This window comes from Peromyscus maniculatus, chromosome 15 (assembly GCF_049852395.1).
Source record: "Peromyscus maniculatus bairdii isolate BWxNUB_F1_BW_parent chromosome 15, HU_Pman_BW_mat_3.1, whole genome shotgun sequence".
NCBI lineage: Eukaryota > Metazoa > Chordata > Mammalia > Rodentia > Cricetidae > Peromyscus > Peromyscus maniculatus.
Window position 1 is genome coordinate 56,341,821 of NC_134866.1, and position 21,384 is coordinate 56,363,204.

Below are 21,384 nucleotides of genomic sequence, written 5' to 3' on the forward strand. Positions count from 1 at the left end.
ATGAGGATGGAGCCTGAAGACTTAGGCATACTAAACAATATATCAAAAGTGGGCTATATACACAGGCTCCCAAGAATGTTTAGTTTAATAAATTAAGTGCAGTAAACAGGAGAGAATTCTACTGAGGAGTTATAAAATTCAGTAGGCAGATGAATGTGGCGGGACTTGTGAAAGGTTTGGCATTTTAATTAATTGGAAAAATGACACAAAATCTTCCCTTAGAGAAACTTTATAATCTGTGAGGAGGAAAGCTCAGATTTTCTCAGGAGCTTCACTATTTAATAGACAATGCTGAAAATACAAGTGGTTATGGAATGCAGAGGAACCACACATGTCTTTTAGTTCTGACAATCATGGCTTTTATTTCATTTTAAAATTTCAATCATGTAATGATTGATTTGATATTTCTGTCACTCAGTTCTAAGAAATTTCATGAGTTTATACATTAAATTAAAAACAACAACAAATAAACAAATGAAAAACTGGAGACTTAGAAGTCCTTAATGTCTGAGTGTCACAATGTTTTCTGATCTTTCTCTCCAACAAAACAAAATAGCTCCAAGAACGTTTGTGTGTGGTGGGTGGGGGGCTCTTATTGCTTAGCCTCTTCCACTGACCACTGGAAAGAGAGAAGACCTCCACCCCCCATCAACTCTCTTGTCCCATTCTATTCCTGCCTGACTTTCTCTGCTGTTGATTAGAAAGTTCCTATCTGCTAAGTATAGACTTTGTACATGATGAGGAACAACAACTTAGTCCAGGTATCTGAGATGTTAGTGTGCAAATGTGCAGAGGACTTCTTAAACTATAGGGATGTAGGCACCAGCCCAGGAGTTTCAGCACAAGCTTACTTTCAGAGATCCAAGGGTCACACACCTCAGACGGAGGAGCTTCGGGAATTTTGGCCATGGGATGGCTTTTGCTATCCTAACACTGTTGCATGTTACTGGAGAAGCATCACTCTAACCAATCTTTGTGTGCTACAGATCCTGTGTTGGAGCAAATTTTCAAGTACTCTGGCCTGGGTTGGAGGTGCTCTCTGCTTTCAAAACATCCTCTGCAGGTCTTAATTATCACTTGCCCCTCTCCCAGGGCCAAGCCACACCCTCTGGGAAATCTGCCCTCAGGTGCCAAACAGCAATTTTATTCCCAGCTTGTGTGTATCCCTGCTCATCCTTCCAACCTTTGCTGAGGCTCTTTTTCTGGTCTCTGCTTTTCTATTCTTTTTTTTTTTTTTTTGAGCAAAGAACTTCTCTTCCAAAACTGAATTGTATGAAGCTGCCGTGGCAAATCCCCGCTGCTGTCTCTCCTGTCTCCAAGACTTACTTGGCTTTGACTATAACATCAGCTTTTTTGACTAACCAGTGCACTAAAGCATAGAATTTCGATAACTTGTGATGAAGTAGAAGTACCAAGGAGAAAACCTTCTCAGGGGAAACGTAACTAATGTTGGTAGCTACATCTAGCAATTACTGGCCACACACATTTACGTTTGCGCACAGCATCAAACAAAGGACTAAGTTAACAAACCCCACAGGACAGGCAGTACAGCGCAAAGGTTAGGAAACTACAGATTCAGTCCCAGATCACTGGAGTAGCCCCTTTGCCATGGGCCACAGGACCCAAAGGCCTTTATCGGGGTGACTAGGAGGCCCGTGCTTGTTTTTAAATTAGTGTATAGAATGTCTATGACACTAGCTGCAGGACTGAGTCTAGCTGAAAAGATCTCTTTATTTGTGCAGGTTTCTTGCTGAGTCAGAGATACACCAAGCATACTTCTAGATCTGCCTTAAAGTCCCTAGTCAATACCCTGCCCCCCAACAGTGGCAGCCCAAGGAACAAGCTGGTTGTGGGCGCCCCTCCCAAGCGGCAGCCTAAGGGTTAAGCTGGTTCTCCCCGCCCCCCCGCCCCCCCCCCCCCCCCCGTCCCCCCTCAGTGGCAGCCTAAGGGACAAACTGGTTGTGGGCGGCCATTCCAAGTAGCAGCCCAAGGGACAAGCTGGTTGTGGGCGGCCCTCCCAAGTAGCAGCCCAAGGGACAAGCTGGTTGTGGGCGTCCCTCCCAACTTGCGACTCTCAGGAACTTGAGGAACTTGTTTTTTGTTGAGTCCTAAGACTGTGGACCCAACCATCAAGCTTAAAGCAAACACTCATGTTTCAAGGTCACCACAGAGAGCTGTTTGAAAAGCATAAAAATAGATTCTAATTTTGAAATCAATGAACGTGCTTTTGGCCCCAGACAGCTATATATTTAGCCAAATGCCTCTAGGACAGATTTTAATATTTTATGTGCTCTGTCTTGTCAATAGAAAGGGCAATGAAAGCCCCGGAGAGTGTTCTTGTGCTATTGGAATACCCCTGTGCCTATTACTAAAACTCATGAGATTTTATTCTCTGCAAGATGGATTCCTGTACAACCCTTCCTCAAAGGAAGACTGCTTTCAGGACACATCTTTATTTTCTTTACTGAAGACAATTTAATTTTAAAATAATGAGCTAATAACAATAGAATAAAAAAAAACTGGGGCTGAAGAGATGGCTCAGTGGTTAAGAGCACAACTGCTCTTCCAAAGGACTTGGGTTCAAAACCCACATGGCAGTTCACAACTGTCTGTAACTCCTGTTCTAAGGGATCTGACACCCTCATATAGACACATGTGCAGGCAAAAAGCACCAATGTACATAAAATAAAAATAAATAATTTAAAAAAATTTATGGGCAAACAAAAATAGAAGTATAGAATAAAAAAGTTCTAAAGTAATAAGATAGAAGGTAATGATAAGATAGAGAATAAAAAATAATTATGCATAGTAAAATATGTTTATCATGATTCCATTGTTTCATTGTATGTTCATATAAGTATGAACATGTATGGAAGAATGCATAAGCAATGTAAAAAATGGGATGAAGATCAAGAATATTTTCTTATGACCTTTTGAATTATTTCACACTTTTTTTTTGCCAACAGCATGTACAACTTCTATGTTTAGAACATTTTTAAGACAAATAATTATCAAAGTCTTTAAGATATTTCAATGTAATTGAAGAATCTAAGTTTATAAATAAAATTTCCACTTTATTAAAAATCTTTAGATTTGTCAGGACATATCTTTATGGCCACAATTTCTCATCTTTAAAAAAAAGATATTTTTATTTTTATTTTGTGTATGATTATTTTGCCTACGTGTATGCCGGTGTACTTGGTGTGTGCTCGATCCATGGAAGGAAGAAGGCCGAAAATCCTCTGGAATGTGGTTACAGAGGAGTGTTAACTCCCACATCAGGCTGGGAACTTAACCTGGGTTTTCTGCAAGAGCAACAAGTACTCAGCCTTGAGCAATCTCTCCAGCCCCATGATTTCCTCTTTTAAGCGTTTCAGCAGCCAGGTGGTGGTGGCACACGCCTTTAATCCCAGCACTCTGGAGACAGTCACAAGTGAATCTCGTGAGTTGGAGGCCAGCCTGGTCTACAGAGTGAGTTCCAAGATAGCCAGAGCTACACAGAGAAACCCTGTCTCAAAAAAAAACCAACCAAGAAAAAAAAAAAAGAAAGAAAAAAACAAACAAACAAGCAAAGAGTTTCAGCATATTACTTTTGTACAACTGTCATCTAGTATGGCACACTTTTAAAAATCAAAGTAAAAATAATTTTGTCAGGGTATTGTTCCCTAGAAATACGATTGACTGACTTCTTTCCAAGATTTTCTCTAAACATTTTTTTGGGTTTCATTTTGACATTTTCACATATGTGTAATTTGTACTTTGATCTTGTATGTGTGGCTATAGAAACATCTAAGCCACAAGGACAGTGGTTGGTAAAAGTCTTGTTTAAATGCCTTCGATATGCAAGACACTTTGTGTGTGTGCATATTAACATGTTTACATTTCGTCAATCCTCACAGCAGTTCCATTTTATAGGAACAGAGGGAAGAAATCCTTCAGTCTGAGAAAGGTCTGCACTCTTTCCTTACCAAGAGTTTCCATCAAACTCTTTCCATTCCTCCTTTGTCTTCTCTTCCCTTCCCTTCTTTCTGCTCTTGTCCGGTCACCTGAGCTGGGAGTGCTCGTGTTCCCCACAGAATCATTTAATAATCAGCTCCTTCGTTCACTTACTATTTGTTCAGTCAGGTGTGCAAAGCCATCAAACATCCATCAGGTAACCTTCTATGGGCTTTTCTTGGTAACTGAAAATACAGCAGTAAACAAAATAGGTTGAATTCTCTGCCATTGCCGAGACCGTAGAAGAAAATCATCAGTAAGTACGCATGCAGTTGACATGTGATGCAGACAGTGAAATCATGGGGAAAGTCCTTTGCTGTGAGAGTACAGAGGAAGAGAATGTAGTTTATAGGGCAGAAGGAGGGAAGAAACTCTTTGGAAGGGGTGCCATCTAAGGAGAGTCTGGTAGACCTGTGGGAATAGACAAAATATGTTCGATACCATGATTGATCCATTAAATCAGGTCAGCATAGGGAATAGATTAGCAATCTTGGACTCTACTTGTGGTATATGCACATACCTGTAGCAAATCACATGGCAGCTTAAGACCCTCACCTGTGTGTACTATGTACATATATACTTCTAACAATGCACCTAGCAACCTGTTGCCTGCATTACGCTGTGTGTACAGTACACTCCAAGCAATGAAATAACTTTCCCCTTAACAAATCAAAGGCACAAGGATGGGAGGCAATCTAGCCCAGACTGGTTTGGGTGCATGCACTGTAAGGGAAACTGTTTCCTCTGAGTGAACTGTTAGAGAAAAACCTCTTTGCCTAAGCATAACCAGTATTGCATAGGATTCAAGTCAGATACATCATGGGAAGGGACATGCACCACAAGCAGTGATCTAACTAATCTAAGCCTGTTAATCAAAGTAGAGGATTGTTCTGGAGAGATGGCTCAGAGGTTAGGAGTACTGGCTGCTCTTCCAGAGGTCCTGAGTTCAATTCCCAGCAACCACATGATGGCTCACAACCATCTAAAATGAGTTCTGGTGCCCCCTTCTGGCCTGCAGGCATACATGCAGGCAGAATACTACATAGCGAAGCAGAGGATCATACACACTATACCCCTTAGCAACAACACTTCAGCCCCTACAAAAGGATGCCCCAAAATCAGTGCCCTTGAGTACCCTCATTCATATCCCTGCTGTCAAGAGTGACAGCATACTTCTCTGATCTATATTGTTGTTTCACTTTTGAATAAAATTTCTTGCTACTTTCCAAATCTATGTGAGCCTTTATTTCAATTCCTTGAGCAAGAGGCCAAGAATCTGGAAACACACAATCTAGTCCTAAATACACATAGCAAGCGCTGCCAGCAGCAGTAATAGCGAGGCTGTCAATGAGAACCAAAGCTGTATAGTTGAGTAGAAGGCAGACTACAATGTGTCTGTGTCTACTGTGCCGGGGGAAGGGGGATCTGAGGGGTCAAGCAGCATTAGTGGGGTGAGTCCTCTGTCTTGTGGATGTGTTTATAGGTTAGAAAAAAAGCCCAAAAAGAGGCTCATGAGATCAACATGAGCAAATATATGACCTCGGTTTTTAATTTCATGATGAAAGACCTTTTTTTTTTCTTTTCAAATTTTAGCTAAAGATCAAGTAGAGAATGCATCATACAGTAAATGTAGGAAATTCAATTATATGTATTTTTGTTGTTTTATAAAACTATCATTGTATGACCTGCTTAAACTACCTATAGCTGAGCACACCTGAGATTCTGGAATGACGTCACTACTCAGGTGTCATACATAGCACTTTGATAGAGAAATTTCTGTTAGTCACATAATGGTGGCTCTACTCTTTAACATGAAAAGTATCTGCTGCATTGAAAATATTCTTTGTCATAAAAGAAAATGTTACTTCAAAATGACTTGGGGGTACTGAAATATAATCTTTTTTATATGTTAAATGTTATATTCATTTTTGTTTATATACATGCATATGTAATTTTACACAAATGCATAGTTGTGATACCATGGAGCTGCCAGAAGGATTAATAACTTGAGTATGTAAAAATCTATAATAATAAATGAAGAAAGGGGTATTTGAAGTGATTGCCTTTGAAATAATCACTGCACACTGTGGTGATATTTTATCTGTGCACCCCAATAAAGCTTATCTGAAGATCAGAGGAAAAAGTCAGCCACCATATTAAACACCAAAGTCAGGCAATAGTAGCATGCACCTTTTATCCTGTCATTTGGGAGGCAGAGATCTATCTGGATCTCTGTGATTTCATGGCCACACTGGGAACAGAGTCAGGTGTGGTGGCACACGCCTTTAATCCCAGCACTAACCACAGAAGTCTGGAGGTCTGTACAGACAGAGCAAAAGTGACAGAGCTGGGCAGGAAGAGGAAGTGATGTAACTGGGTGGAGAGAGGAAATGAGATGGCAGAACAGAAAGGCATATAGGCGTGAGTATACAGGAAGTAGGTCTCTTTGGAGACAGGTGTCTGTGCTTTTCTTATTCCTCTGATCTCTCAGGTTTTTACCCCAATATCTGGCTTTGGGTTTTTTTTTTTATTAAAAAGATTGTTTAGCAATTCATGTTACAGCACACAATAATTTTTATTAAATTCTATTTTTATTTATTCCTTGAGAATTTCATACATGCATACCATTTTTTTTTGTTATATTCACTCTCCACTCTCCCCACAGCCCTATTAGATCCCCTCCAGCCCTCCTCCTCATGCCCCCTCAACTTCATTTCTTCTTCTTTTTTAAATAACCCACTAAGTTCAATTAGAACTGCCCATATAAGAGTGGGTCCACACCCTGGAGCATGGTCCACACACTAAGGACCAAAACGCTGAAGAATACTGGTCTGCCTTTAGCAACTATCGGCTGTCAAGAACGAGGGATGGGGCCTTATGTGGCCTCTGCCCACGCTGGAATATTGACTGGCTTGGTTTTGTGCAGGCAACCATAACCACTGTGAGTTTGTAGGTGCCGTGGTCCTGCCATGGCTGGAAGACACTGCTTCACCCAGTCCTCCCCAGCCTCTGACTGCCCCTTCTTTCACGTGTTCTCTGACCCCTTTGGGGAAGGTGTGATGTAGGTGTCCCATTTACGGCGGAGTACTCTGCGGACACCTACTCTATGCTGACATTTATTCTCTGTACTTTGACCGGCTATAAGTCTCTGCATTAACTGTGATCCACTGTACGAACATGGTTCTCTGCTGTGAACTGAGAGCTGTGATAATTTGTGAATGCAAAAACATATTTAGAAGGCAGTTTGATAGCATGTCCATTTAGCAAAATAGGAGTAAGTTCACCCCTGAGCCTAAGGGTTCCTCCACCCCGTGTTCTCAGGCAGATTTACAGCACTAGGAGTGAGATTCCTCCTGTCCAGTGAGCCTTCAGACGAATTAGAAAATCGATGGACACTACTGACCCATGACTGTAACACGAATCTTAAAAGGTCTTATTAATGAAAACAACCCCGGAGCCAGGTATTGGGATGAACACTGAAAGATCAGAGAAACAGAACAAGCCACATCCAACTTCACCCTGCCAACTTCTCAGCTGATCTTGTTTCCTCAGACTGAAAGCTTCTGAGTCCTCATCCGAATGAATCTCAGCTGAACTGTTGCTCAAAAGCCTAAAAGCTTAAAAAGCCTAAAAGCCTCTGGTTCCTGGTCCTCACGTCTTATATACCTTTCTGCTTTCTGCCATCACTTCCTGGGATTAAAGACACGTGTCGTTCCCAAGCAAGACATGAAATCTGAAGTGCTGGGATTAAAGGTGTGTGTCACCATGCCTGGCTCTGTTCCTAGTGTGACCTTGAACTCACAGAGATCCAGACAGATCTCTGCCTCTCAAGTGATAGGATTAAAGGCATGTGTGCCACCATTTTCTGGCCTCTATGTCTAATCTAGTGGCTGTTCTATTCTCTGACCCTCAGATAAGTTTATTAGGATACACAATACATTAACCACATATGGGCATGGCTGGCCAGACCAGTCCTTATTGTAGCTTGCAAGGTTCACAACTGGGTAAAGCTGTTGATGATTTTTCTTCTTCAACAGCCAGCACAGCTCCTTTTGATATTGTAAAAGTGAGTCAGCAGGAAGGAAACTTCCAGGTCATTACCAGTCTGATTTCTTTATGTCCTACGACTCAATGTGTGGTGAGTACAGCAAAAGGTCTTACTGTTAAGTTAGGGTGGACAACCAAGACCAACAGCAGTGCCCTGCGCTGTTCTGAGTTTTGAAGTGATCCGCCCTGGAATAAGCACTGTACACATTAACTTTTAAAAATTATGTAATACTCTTTATTATACTATTTATTCCTTAAAAATATTATACATGCATACAACTTATTTCTCTTGTGTTTCTTGGAACCTCTAACCAACAACATAAGAGGCGTAGCCTACATTTGTCATTGGGATTTTTATTTGGCAACACATGACTTCATAATATGGCATATCACTAACGTTAAATGAAAAAAGTCTGGGCACAAAATTCTATGTATGAAATGATCCAAGCTACATATGTATTTATAGAAAAAGGCTAGGAAGTAGCCTATCAGAATTGAAATTATATAATGAAAATGTGGCATGTAGACACAATGGAATTTTATGCAGCTGTAAAGAAAAGTGAAACTGGCAAGTAAATGAATGGAACTGGAAAACATTATACTGTGTGAGGTCATAAGACCCAGGAGAAAGTTTTATTTCATGCTCTCTCACTAGTATGTGAATACTGGTATTGAATTATTAGATTTGTATACTTAATTTGGAGCACTCATAGAAGACAGGAAATCAGAATAGAAACCATTGTGGGGGGCTCTAAGTGGAGGGAGGGCAGTGGAACACAGGAACCATTGAGGGGCTCCAAATAGAGGGAGGGTAGTGTGATACAGAAGGGATGCACACATTTGACATGCTTCTTCCTAGCCTTCTCTATAAACACATACACATGCAACCTAAAACCACATATATAAATACAAATATACATATAACCAGGATTGCATATACCATATTCTGACCTTTTGACTGCTAATACACAGTTTTAGAACTGTCATTTTAATGACTGTTTTTGATATGTTCGTTGAATAACAATGTTGTTTAACTGCTTTTCTATTTTTGAGCATTTGAATTGTGGTCAATTTTTTTGTTGATGAGAAGAATTCTGCAATAACATAAACAAAATCGTTTCACATGTATCTGGTTGCTTTCTAAGGAAATAATGGACTAAAAGGTAGAAATATTTGTGAAGACATTGATACACATTGCCAATATTGACCTGTAGAGATGATTATATTTTTATAACAAATTGAAAATACACAAGACATAATGTTTTTACATTCAAATTTAGTAATTGTCCACCTAAGATACATAAGGAAATATATATATATATATATATATATATATATATATATATATATATATATTTTTTTTTTTTTTTTTTTTTGGTTTTTTCGAGACAGGGTTTCTCTGTGTAGCTTTGCGCCTTTCCTGGGACTCACTTGGTAGGAAATATATTTTTATAAGGAAATAAATGTAACTGAATTCATCACAGTGTTTAGATAACCAAACATTGAAATCACCTCAATAGCCAACAATAGCGAGTGTTAAAAGTAGTACTTCAGTGTGACCTAATTGTGACAATTACTAAAGCTGTTTATTAATAATTATGATATAAATATTTATGGCATAAAATATTTTATAATTATAATTTTTATAATTTTATAATTTAAAGTGGAAACTTGGCATATGAAATGTCATATATTATTTATTATGTATATTGCTTTACTATTTTTAAAAAGTGACCAAGTAAAACAACTTTTCCTTTTTTTTTTTTTTACATATTTTTAATAATGTCATGTTTAAAATAAAAAGTCAAACTTTCATTGTGTGATGTGTGTCAGATTTTACATTTGATAAGAAGGCACAATCAAAACCACAAGGGATTTCTTTTTCACATTGATGCTTCCTTACTGGCACATACTCCTTACAAAATGGTGGTTTTCTTGTGACATTTTCTGTTAGTTTCTCACTTCTCCATTTCCTCCACCCCGTACTCTGTCAGATCGTCTACTTTCACACATATATACCTGTGTGTGTGTGTGTGTGTGTGTTTCCACCCTAGAATAAATCCTGAGTCTGGCTTTTTTTTTTAAATATCACAATCATTATTTTCATCTCATCTCAAATTTTCAAGAAGTACAAGTGGCACAAGACTTTGCTGATACTGTATTGAGGTGGGCAGGCAGTATGCTCCCATGTGTTGAAAATGCTCTCATAGATTCCACAGGACAGAGATGCATAGGTTTAGGATCAGGACATCGGTCTCCTTGGTGTCTGACTTTTCTCTGCAGGTATTAGAAAGCAATGTCAGGGAAGCCCGTGTGGCGTCTGTTATTGATCCTGGAGAGGCAGTGGGAAAGCACTTTTCACTCCAAACCTCATTCTTGATTTCCATCAGTCAATAATGTAAGCTTTAATTTGTTTTTGTTTTTTTAAGGCAGAAGAAAAATATTTAATATGAAATAAAACTTGTTTTAAAAATGATTTAGCAAGAGTTTGCAAAAAAAAATGTGAGCATCGGGGTGCCTATAATTTTTGTTTTAAATTTCACATTCAACCTGTATTTAAGTGTACACATGCATATATAATTTTATGCAAATGAACAAAAGGGATAAGATTTTTAGTGATGATCACGTCTTTCTATTTTTGTTTCTTTTTTCCCCGAGCTCTCATCTATGTTAATTATCTACCCTTTAGCCTTAGTAGGAGACCTTTATAGCTTCAGAATATGCCAGACAGATTAAAACACCCCTTTCCTGCTCACACGCCTGGAGGATGTCACGCTTCAAATGCTAGCCTGGATTGGAAGCTCTGTGGCAACAGACTCTCATTAGGACCTAGTCTGTGGTAATCATAGCCTAGGAAAGTGGTACCTGATTGTGTGTGAAGATTCAAAAGCCTAAATGCTGTGTATGGCAAGTGAGTAGACTCAAAATTGTGTTCGTTAAGAACATCCTTCCCTCTCCCCCATGGAGTGACAGAGCATAGCACAGTGGTCTTTAGAGTGATAGGATGGTCTGTGTCTTGACTGACAATGTTTACATCAGTGTGTGCTGTGTACCAAATTCCTTGGAACTGTGTCTTTAGAATGGGTGCATTTGACTGTAGGTAAATCATACACAAATAAGTTTATAAGACAATACTTTTTGATTGATTTAAACTCTGGGTTTTGTTTTTTTGTTTTTTGTTTTGTTTTGTTTTGGTGACCACATTGTTATTCATTACCTCAGTATTAAACTCCTCCTAGGGACACATACCTTTTGGATGATTTCTTTTGTGGGCCCATTAAGCACTGGGAAGTGAACAGGAACAAAGTGGCTTTGCAGGCCATTACTCCAGGAAAGGCCATGATAGATGCTTGCACTGTTCCTTCACTCTGCCTCAGAGTCATGAAACCTAACACCTCAATTCAAGATGAAAGAAATAAAAAGGGAGTTTTGAACAAGCAGTATCATTAGAAACATTTGTTTTTTTTATTTGTGCTGCACAAGAGGCAGAATGTACAATGGTTAGGACTACCCTTGGCTGGCCTTCCTAATGTAACCTCTCCGTGCCTTAGCTTCCTATGTTTACAACTGGATAATAACACCAATTTAGTAGTGTCAGTATGAGACTAAATACATTTCTACTTATAAGGAGTGTGTATTGAGGTGTGGTGGTAGAACATGCTTGTCAGTATGAGAATGAATACATTTCTACTTATAAGGAGTGTGTATTGAGGTGTGGGGGTAGAACATGCTTGTCAGTATGAGACTAAATACATTTCTACTTATAAGGAGTGTGTACTGAGGTGTGGTGGTAGAACATGCTTGTCAGTATGAGACTAAATACATTTCTACTTATAAGGAGTGTGTATTGAGGTGTGGTGGTAGAACATGCTTGTCACCCCAGAACTCTGGAGTCTGAGGCAGGATGAATGGCTGGAGTTTGCGTTCAGCCTGAGGTCCATGGTGAGCATCAGGACACCCAGGGATACAGGGTAAACCTTGTCTCAGAATATCAAAACCAGCGGCAGCAGTTACAAAAATCTTCTAATGTGCATAAACTATGTAACTATTACTTAAGTCGAACAAATGCACATGTGAAATTTATAAGCAAATATTTAAAATGTGCATTTATACTTTGTATTACTTTCTTTACTATTATAGATAATGAGTTCATATATACAAATTGTTTTTCTTATGACAGCATACAAGATATATTATGGTAATAAATGAAATGAATTATTAAGATAAAAAGATGTCATTTTATATAAAATTTCTATAGAAGATTATTTAAACCTTAAAAAGTATGAAAAATTACCTTGTCATGGCAATATGTTTAGTTTTCAGTCCCAATTTATATGGCCACAGTTTTAATGATAATGCACACATGGTTTTTAAATGATAATGCACAATAAATCTAGCTCTCTCTTTGCAAAAACAAATTTATTTTAGAATTATTTATAATTGCTCAAGGACTTGTGGTATTTCAACAATGGAGAATAGTTTACCCCAACTCAAATGTAATCACTTTTTCTTAAGTGATTTTGTAATAAAGTGTTTTAAAGCTTTGAGCATGAAAATACTCACCCGCCCCCCACCTCAGAAAAAAAGAGTTCTAAAGCAGAGAAAAGACCTTATCATTTAAAGGGCAGAGATTTAATTATGAACCATCTGAAAATCAGAAATCCTGGAATTTTGTTATATATGGCTAGAAGGACATATTGCAGGTCATAAGAGAAGTTTAGACTACCATTTCTTTTCGTCAAAAGCTATTGATCTTGTCTTTTCTGCATTCTCACCTCCAAGCAGTCTTAGGATCTGAGTCTATATGAATTTTTCCCCCTAGCAACTCTTGTTAACTTTGAAAATTCGCCTCCTTATTTACTGAGGAATTGCGACTGGTACTCTTGGAACATCTGTGTTCTTGTGTGAGTCTCAGAGATTTAGTAAGAAAGAGGAAAAAGTGATGGGGAACAGCTGACATACGCATTTTGCATTAGTCTGTAAATACCTGTTGATAGAGTAGCTATCTGTCTGCACAAATGGGGAAGAGTGGGCTCAGGAAGCTGTGAGTCAGCCAGACAGTTCTAGAATAAGCTAGAGACCAGGAGTCATCTACCCCATTAGTCACAAGCAAGTAGAGAATGGATGCACAGGTCTTATTGTAGTGAGACAGGTATGCTAGCCAATCTCTGTAGAGCAGCTAACTGGAATGACTCTCCAGATTTCAGAGGATAAAGTCTCGTGGTGGGGTATTTTGTAGGTATGGAGGATATGAGGAAGTCTTAGGGAGCAATAGAGATAATCATATCCAGTTGGTTATAGTAGGTCCTGTTAAGACAAGAACTTTCAAGCAGGAAATACGTGGAAAGAGGTTCTCTTAATGTAGATTCTAATACTGCTCTTACTTGGAAATAGTATGGCCAAAGACAGTTTGAGAACAAGGTCACCAATCTTACTTTGTTTAGGACTTTCCACATCCAGCATTAACGGCTCAGGAAACCTCTCTGTGGACTCTTCATCCTGAGGAATCTGATGTGGCAAAAAAAAGTGTGCTCATAAATAAGGATTTTTGACCATTACCGTTCAATGGAAAGGCAAGATAAATGTGATTTCCCTAGTAGGATTAACTTCCTCCTGGTTTCAGAGAAATCCAGAGAGATGAGTAAATTGATTTTTACTGAGGTTTTGGTCATCATTCCGATATTTCTCCACAGTGGGTAGTGTGTCAGGAGACCATCAGCCCTGCCTGGAGTGTGGCTTCAGGACAGAGATACAGGGATCAGGACTAGGTTCTGCAGGGGTGAAAACAAAGCTGAGTGTCTACAATTGGTTTCTTTTAATCCTCCCTCCTCTACCACAGCAAGATAAATAACAGTATAAATACTTATAAAATTAATAAAATTATCTGACAAACCTTCAGGTCATTACAACGTGTGCTGGGAATGGTACCTAGGGAAAGTGGCAAGGGTAAGAGACTGTGATGGATGAAATCAGTTGATGTTAACATTTGGAAGAAGCTACATTTTGTTTTGAGAATTATAAAATTTATAAAAGACTATAGGAAAGGCTTTGTAATACATGGGTCAGCACCCACTGATATCAGTACATGTGTGTATAGTGCTAAGGATGTTTAAATTATGGAGACTTGACAAGAAGCTATGCTAATAAGAAGGGAAAGAAAAAACTGAGGATCAAGAGCTACATAGAAAAAAGGACAATTTTCTTTGGACGTTGCTTTTATGGTTTCAAATTTTTTAATGGGGGCACTTAGTCCTTTCTCCTTGAAAGGGAAGTTTGTGGTCAGATAGGTGGGTTTCTTTAGCTTCCTCTTCTGTATGCACTTTATCCTGTCAATCTGTTTAAACTTCTGTATTTCCAAATTCATAGCAACTGCTAATTTTATTTTAAATTAAGAAACAATTATAATCGTCTCAAAGAAATAGTGATTGACAGAGTACATTTTGAGAAATGCTTCTGAGTTTTGCCTCTAGAGCAACTCCAGTGGAAGTTTCAGATTTCCAAAAGGAACTTCCTTTAAATTCTGTTAGAGGCTAGGAGCTTTTAAACTGCATACAACCTTCTTTGCCAGTCAGAAGTAGAGGGCCACCACCCACACCAGCTGCTCACCAAGTCTTGTCCTTCCTAAAACCCAAGTTTATTATTGCTCTTTTGAGAACAGCAGTATTGCCTTGCATTACTGCAGCTCTGTGACTGATTCTTGATGATCGCCTGGAGACTTTTTAACAAACATGCAGAATCTAAAACCTAAAGCAACTAATCTTGTAAAATGCTGTAGACAGAAAACCATTTAGAAGGCAAATGTAGTCATCAATGTGGTTGCTTCAAGGTCTGAGTAATATTTCAGTTAAACAAGAAACTTGCTACTCTAGGCAGTAGTTAGAAGTCTTTTTAAAATTTGGATGGAAGAAAATGGTTATGATGTAAAGTAAAGGTCTGTTAATAAAATATTGCTATTGGGAAAATTGTCAAATTAAAAAAGTACAGTTAAGTTCCTGCCAAACACCTACCTTTTCATCACCACCATGTTGAAAGGGCAAAGCACAGGCAGTTCCTCTACGAATACAGCTGGAGAGCATCTGAGCTCCCTTAGGACACAGGCAGTACTCACACGATCATCTGAGAAAGCTGGTTTGGATTAACCGCAAGGAGCGAAGGTTTCCTCTAAGTAAGAATTCTTAGAAACAGGCATGTTGTTCAAGAGTTCTTTTGAAAATCTATATTGATCAAATTGTTTTTTCTGTGGTATATATAGCCTTTGAAAGGTTTATCATCCCTTGACTGTTTTTTAGCACTGAACTCACCTAAAAAGGAAGAGTCTATCTAAAGAAAGCATTCCTGTCAGGGGAACACATTTTCAATATTTATTAGTGTTGTGGATTCCCACCTGCCATCATTTCCAGAACTTGTAGAAAAGTGCACTGAGGCTTACTCGAGGATACACCCAAAGATTGTTTTACTTATAAAATAAATTATGTAAAAACGGCATTATTCTTTGGTATGCTGTGAGTGGGAACAAAGGGAGATTAGGTTGATTAATGCACAGCTGAGGTCTAAGGCTGGAGAAGGGAAAAGGTCGTCACTTCAGCTGGGTCTGCTGCCTGTCCCCACCCACACAAATGAAGCAGGCACGGGATGCCGAAGCTGAGCACATTAACCGGGATGCTTTCAGCGTGGTACAGTTGCTTGGTTGGGGGCTGGACAAGTCCTCACAGATGTGTCCTTTTACTTTCTTTTTTCTCTTGAGACAGTGTCTCACTGTGTAGCCTTGGCCTTGAACTCTCCATGTAGACTTCAAACTCAGAGAAATCTGCCTATCTCTACCTCCCAAGGGCTGGGATTAAAGACATGTGACCACCATCTAAAACCAGTGGTATTTTCCCTTCTGTCTTAGCATATCCGTTGGTGTTGTTCATGTCTTAAGTCTAAACAAAAAACTATGGGCCGCTGGGGGAAGCTGAGAGCAGAAGAAATGGTCTTCCCTTGGCTCTCCAATACCAAATGGTCAGTCCTGAAATTACACACACTAGTAACAGACTGAGCCAGCTCTATTTATGTATTTATGTGTGTGTGTGTGTGTGTGTGTGTGTGTGTGTGTGTGTGTGTGTGTGTACAGTGTAAAACAACAACTAAATAAAGAGAGGCCATGATTTGAAGATCAAAGCAGCCTGCATGGGAAGAATTGTGGGAGGAAAGGAAAGCAAGGAAATGATGTAATAATATTATAATTTCAAAAACACTAATAGAAAATAAAACTAGTGGCAGCCTGTAGGGATGTACTGTAGGCAAATTTCTAAATGGTTTTATTAAATAAGAAACACAGAGCCAAATCCAGGGGTAAAAGCCTTAGAGATCAGGGAAATAGTGAAAGCTACCAGCTAGCCTCAACTCACCACGCCAGTGTAGCTTTCCAAGAGAACTACTTTCTGTCTACCCAGGCTTTTATTGCCTTGCTGTTCTATTCTTTCATTGGCTCTTAGTCCATGTACCTCACTTGCTCATCACTGCCTGTCTGTACAGACCTCCAGGTCTCTATGGTTGGTACTGGGATTAAAGGCGAGTGTCACCAAGCTTGGCTCTTCCCTAGTGTGGTCTTGAACACACAGAGACCCTACCTGCCATGTGATTGAATTAAGGGCATGTGCTACCACTGCCTGACTTCTATGTTTACTTAAAAATGGCTGGTTATGTCTTCTGATCTCCAGGCAAACTTCAATTAACATACAAATAAAATATCACTACAGTGTACATCACAACCCACCAACTCAGCTGCTGAAAAAGCAGCTGTGAAAGTGATTTCCATGTCAAATGCTTTTGTCACTTCCCTTATCTTACTTCTCTGCCTCTGGGAGGGCTCCTTTTTTCTCTTTGGTTTTGTTCTAATAGCCCTTGTAAATGGTGTCACAGTGGCACACGATCTCATCTCATTGTTTAGTTGAGTGGTGTGCTGCCTCCTCTTGCAAGTAAATCCTGCACAGGGCTGGACTCGGCTCCATCTCTATGTCTCCAGCACATCACAGAATACCTGGCAAGGAAGTGATGTTGAAAACAGGCCTTGGACATTTCACTGAAAAGATTTTTATCTTTAAGTAAACACGATTAATAACTAGACACAATCAGGAGCTCAGTTGCCTCGGCACTGCCTTTGTGTTCAAGCTTCCTCTGGTACCCAAGCATTCTCCGGTATCAGCCTCCCTCATCTCCAGTGTCTTCCTGTGCCCTCAAGGAAATGGCAGCAATCAGCTTTGGACTTTGGTCCAGGAATCTCCTTAGCACCCCTCATCGTCTCTTTTCTTTGGAGGGAAAAACAGAGCCCAAATTATTCTTTTTTTGATGGTTTCTTCCCTGCTTTTTTTTTCTTTTTAAATTTTATTTATTTATTTTACATCTTGACCACAGGTTTCCCTCCTTCCTCTCTTCCAAGTCCCTCTCCACCACCTCCCTTCTCTCTCCCACATCCACTCCTCCTCCATTTTTATTTAGAAAAGGGCAGGCATCCTGTGGACATCAACAAAACATGGTATATCAAGTTGCAGTAAGACTAAGCACATCCCCTTGTATTAAGGCTGGACAAAGCAATCCAGTATGAGAAATAGGTTCCCAAGAGCCAGCCAAAGCATAAGAGACAGCCCCTGCCCCCAGTGTTAGGAGCCCCACAATAGGACCAAGCTACACAAATGTTACCTATGTGCAGAGGGCCTAACTCAGTCCAGGCAGGCTCTCTGTTTGTCAGTTCAGGATCTGTGAGCTCCTATGAGGCCAGGCAGTTGATTCTGTGGGTGATGTCCTTGATCCCTCTGGCTCCTACAATCCTTCCTTCCTCTCTTTGGCAGGATTCCCCTGAGCTTGGCCTAGTGTTTGGCTGAGGGTCTCTGTGATACCTCAGTAAAACCCCCCACTCTATCCCCTACAGACAAAGAGAAGCTTAAACCAGAATTCCTAAGTGTAGATAAGAACTTAGACCCCTTTTCCCCAGGTGGCTGTATCTGCTACAGGGACTTTGGAAAACACAGGATATTCGACCAAAAGACTAAAAAGGGAGGCGGGTTAAAATTATATGGTCTGTGCCTTTAAGAACTAGCCTCACAAAGAAAAGGGAGCGCTCCTTCCAACCTCCCTGCTGTGAGTGAGAGATTTGGAAGAGCCTCCCTGGAGGCTTATAAACTTAGAAAACACCTTACTTTTGCCTTCTGTACCTAAAGTCTCCAGTGGTGGCTTTGGGGACTGTGATCTAGGCACAACAAGACCCTCACTCTATTGTCTCAAAAAGGGGGCCTTAGACAAAGATATCTCAATATAGATAGACCCAGGCCAGTTTCAAGTCCCCAGAAATGATGGTGCCAGCCCCAGGAACAAAAGAACAGAGTCAGGATGTCTGATGGTAACCAATTTACTACAAGATGCCCCTCTGGAGATAACATGAGCAGACCCCAGAGAGGAGTTGTAAAACTCCTGACAGGGCAAACAGATAAGCTAGAATAAGATAAAGTCCAGGCCTGGGAAAAACTGGACCAATCAAGGATGGACCCGTACTAACCTCCTCCCCTCTAGGAAATTTTATGGGTTTTGCCTATAAAAACTAACTTCCCCAAGAAAGAGTAACTCTTCCCTGCCTCACTTGAGATGGCTTGAGTTGAGTTCCCTGTCATGACCTGTAACAGATAAACCTTGCTTTTGCATTCTGGTATGCTCGTCCTTGGTGGTCTCTCTGGGGGTTATGATCTGGGCACAACAGTCTCTGCATCTGTTTCCATCAGTTGCTGGGTGATGCCTCTCTGATGACAGTTGGGCTGGGCACCAATCTATGAATATAGCAGAATATCATTGGGCATCATTACATTGACATTTTTTTTTCTCTCCAGACATGTTCGGTTCTATCCTAGGTCTCTGGGTCATCTAGCCTGTGGGTCCTGGAGTTCTTGGTACTGTTGGGGTGGGCTTACTCTTGTTGAAGGGTCTTAGGCTGGAACAGTCATTTGCTGGCTGCTACCACAATCTCTGCAACACCCTTACCCCAGCATATCCCATAGGCAGGTCAGACTGTATGTTAAAGGTTGTGTGTCTGGGTTGGTGTTCTAATCCCTCCACTGCAGGACTTGCCTGGTCACAGGAGGTGGCCAGTTCAGGCTCTATATCCCCTAATGCTTGGAATCTTAGGTGGGGAGACTCCTGGGAGTTTCCCTTGCACCAGATTTCTAACTTACCCCCAAAAGCCTCCCCTTTCCAGTTGTCTCTTTCAGTACTCCCCCCACTCCATCCCTTCCTCACTGGATCCCTCAGTTCTTATCCCCACCTGCTTCCAATCCACCCTGGAGATCCCGTTGCCCCTTCCTTGATCCCTCTTTGTTACCTGGTCTCTCTGGGGCTGTGGGTTGTAGCATGGCTATCCTTTACTTTACAGCTAATATCCACTTATGAATGAGTACATACCATGTTTGTCTTTCTGGGTCTGGGTTACCTTACTCAGGATGCTTTTTTTCCTAGTTCTATCCATTGGCCTGCAAATTTCATGATGCCACTGTTTATAACAGCTGAGTAATGCTCCATTGTGTAAAGATACCAGTTTTTCTTTATCCATTCTTCAGTTGAGGGACATTTAGGTTGTTTCCAAGTTCTGGCTATTACAAATAAAGCTGCTATGAACATAGTTGAGCAGTGTCCTTGTGGTATAATTGAGCATCCATTAGGTATATGCCCAGGAGTGGTATAGCTGGGTCTTGAGGTAGGTCAATTCCCAATTTTCTGAGAAACCACCATATTGCTTTCCAAAGTGAGCCCAAATATTTTAAATAAATAAAATGCATTATAAAATACTTGATGCTTAGAAAGAAGTTCAGATGTATTTGATTCAATTTTATTCTTGTTTTTAAAAGAATGAGTGATTTATTTATCTACTCAGACATTTAAAAAATCACATTTGGATGATAATACAGTGGTGGAGATGAGGTCGATCTGTTGTTAATCATGATAATATGTGAGTAATTTAGTTTTTAAAACAATGTTCCTTATCATGATCAATATTAATACTTTAAAATGAAATATATTATTTCAAAATGACTTCCAGGATGACTAATAAGTTTTTTTGCACCTGTAATCCTTGATCCTTCAAGATCTCACACCTTGGGTTTATTTGCCTTGGAACAAAAGGTAAAGACTCTTAGGCATGTCGTCAAAGCCTAGAGCAGAACAGCAGCTTGGGTTTATTAGCAGTGACTATGTTTGAAACACTGCTGAGCTGAACTTGGGCACCTTTCCATCTGCAGTGTTCCAGGTAGGTAAGGGAGAAGGCATGTCAGGAGGCCAAGGTGATTGTATTCAGAGTGTGTCAAAACCATGCTGTTTGCCTTGCTCTCCCAAACTGACATGTCACCTCACTGATTAAAAAAAAAATAGAGAACATAGTGGTCATGACCTGATTATTCTGTAGATAAGACAGGACGAAGGTTCATTCAGAAGTTCCTAGCAAGGAACACTATCATTTATTAAATCTGGATGACTTCCTTGGGTTTGGAAGCTGCCATTGGATAGCTATAGTAATCCTTCCTGGCAACAGGAAACTGAATTGGAAGTTTTGGCCAAACCCTTAGGTGACAGGTATCAGATCACAGCGTGAACTGTGAGATAACTAACCAAAAATTAGTTACGTGATTCCAACAGTTTATCTAACCAAGGATAAACAGGGAGCAGTTGTTGGAAATCTAGGAGGATCTGTGAGGAGGACTTCACTGGAGACCTAGGAGTCTTCATGGCCAAGTAAGAAGAAATGGACTTCAATGGGGAACGTGGAGAAGACATGTGTTTCAAAATTATGAAACATAGTAATGGTATCTGGCTTCTATGCAGAAAAATATTCACGTTGATTACCTGACATGGTCTCATTGAGTCTGTGGGAGGGAATAAAAGATAGACATCAGGTTTAGATGGAAGGAAAATGATTCCTGAAGCAGAGATTTGTGGGCTCCTTGTGGGTAGTGACAGAGCACACTGCCTTGAGATGTGAAATATGAGAGAAAAACACCAACTGCAGTACCTCATGGCCCAGGAACATCAGTTACCAAAGCATGATGTAAAGACATGCTGTAAACCAGGGCTGTGTGCTGAAGGCAGGACACACAGTAGGTCAGCCGGATCTAAACCAGGGCTGTGTGCTAAAGGCAGGACACACAGTGGCTCAGCCAGATCTAACCCAGGGCTCAGGACACACAGTGGGTCAGCTGGATCTAAAGCAGGGCTCAGGATACACAGTGGGTCAGCTGGATCAAAAGCAGGGCTCAGGACACACAGTAGGTCAGCTGGATCTAACCCAGGGCTCAGGACACACAGTGGGTCAGCCGGATCTCTGTG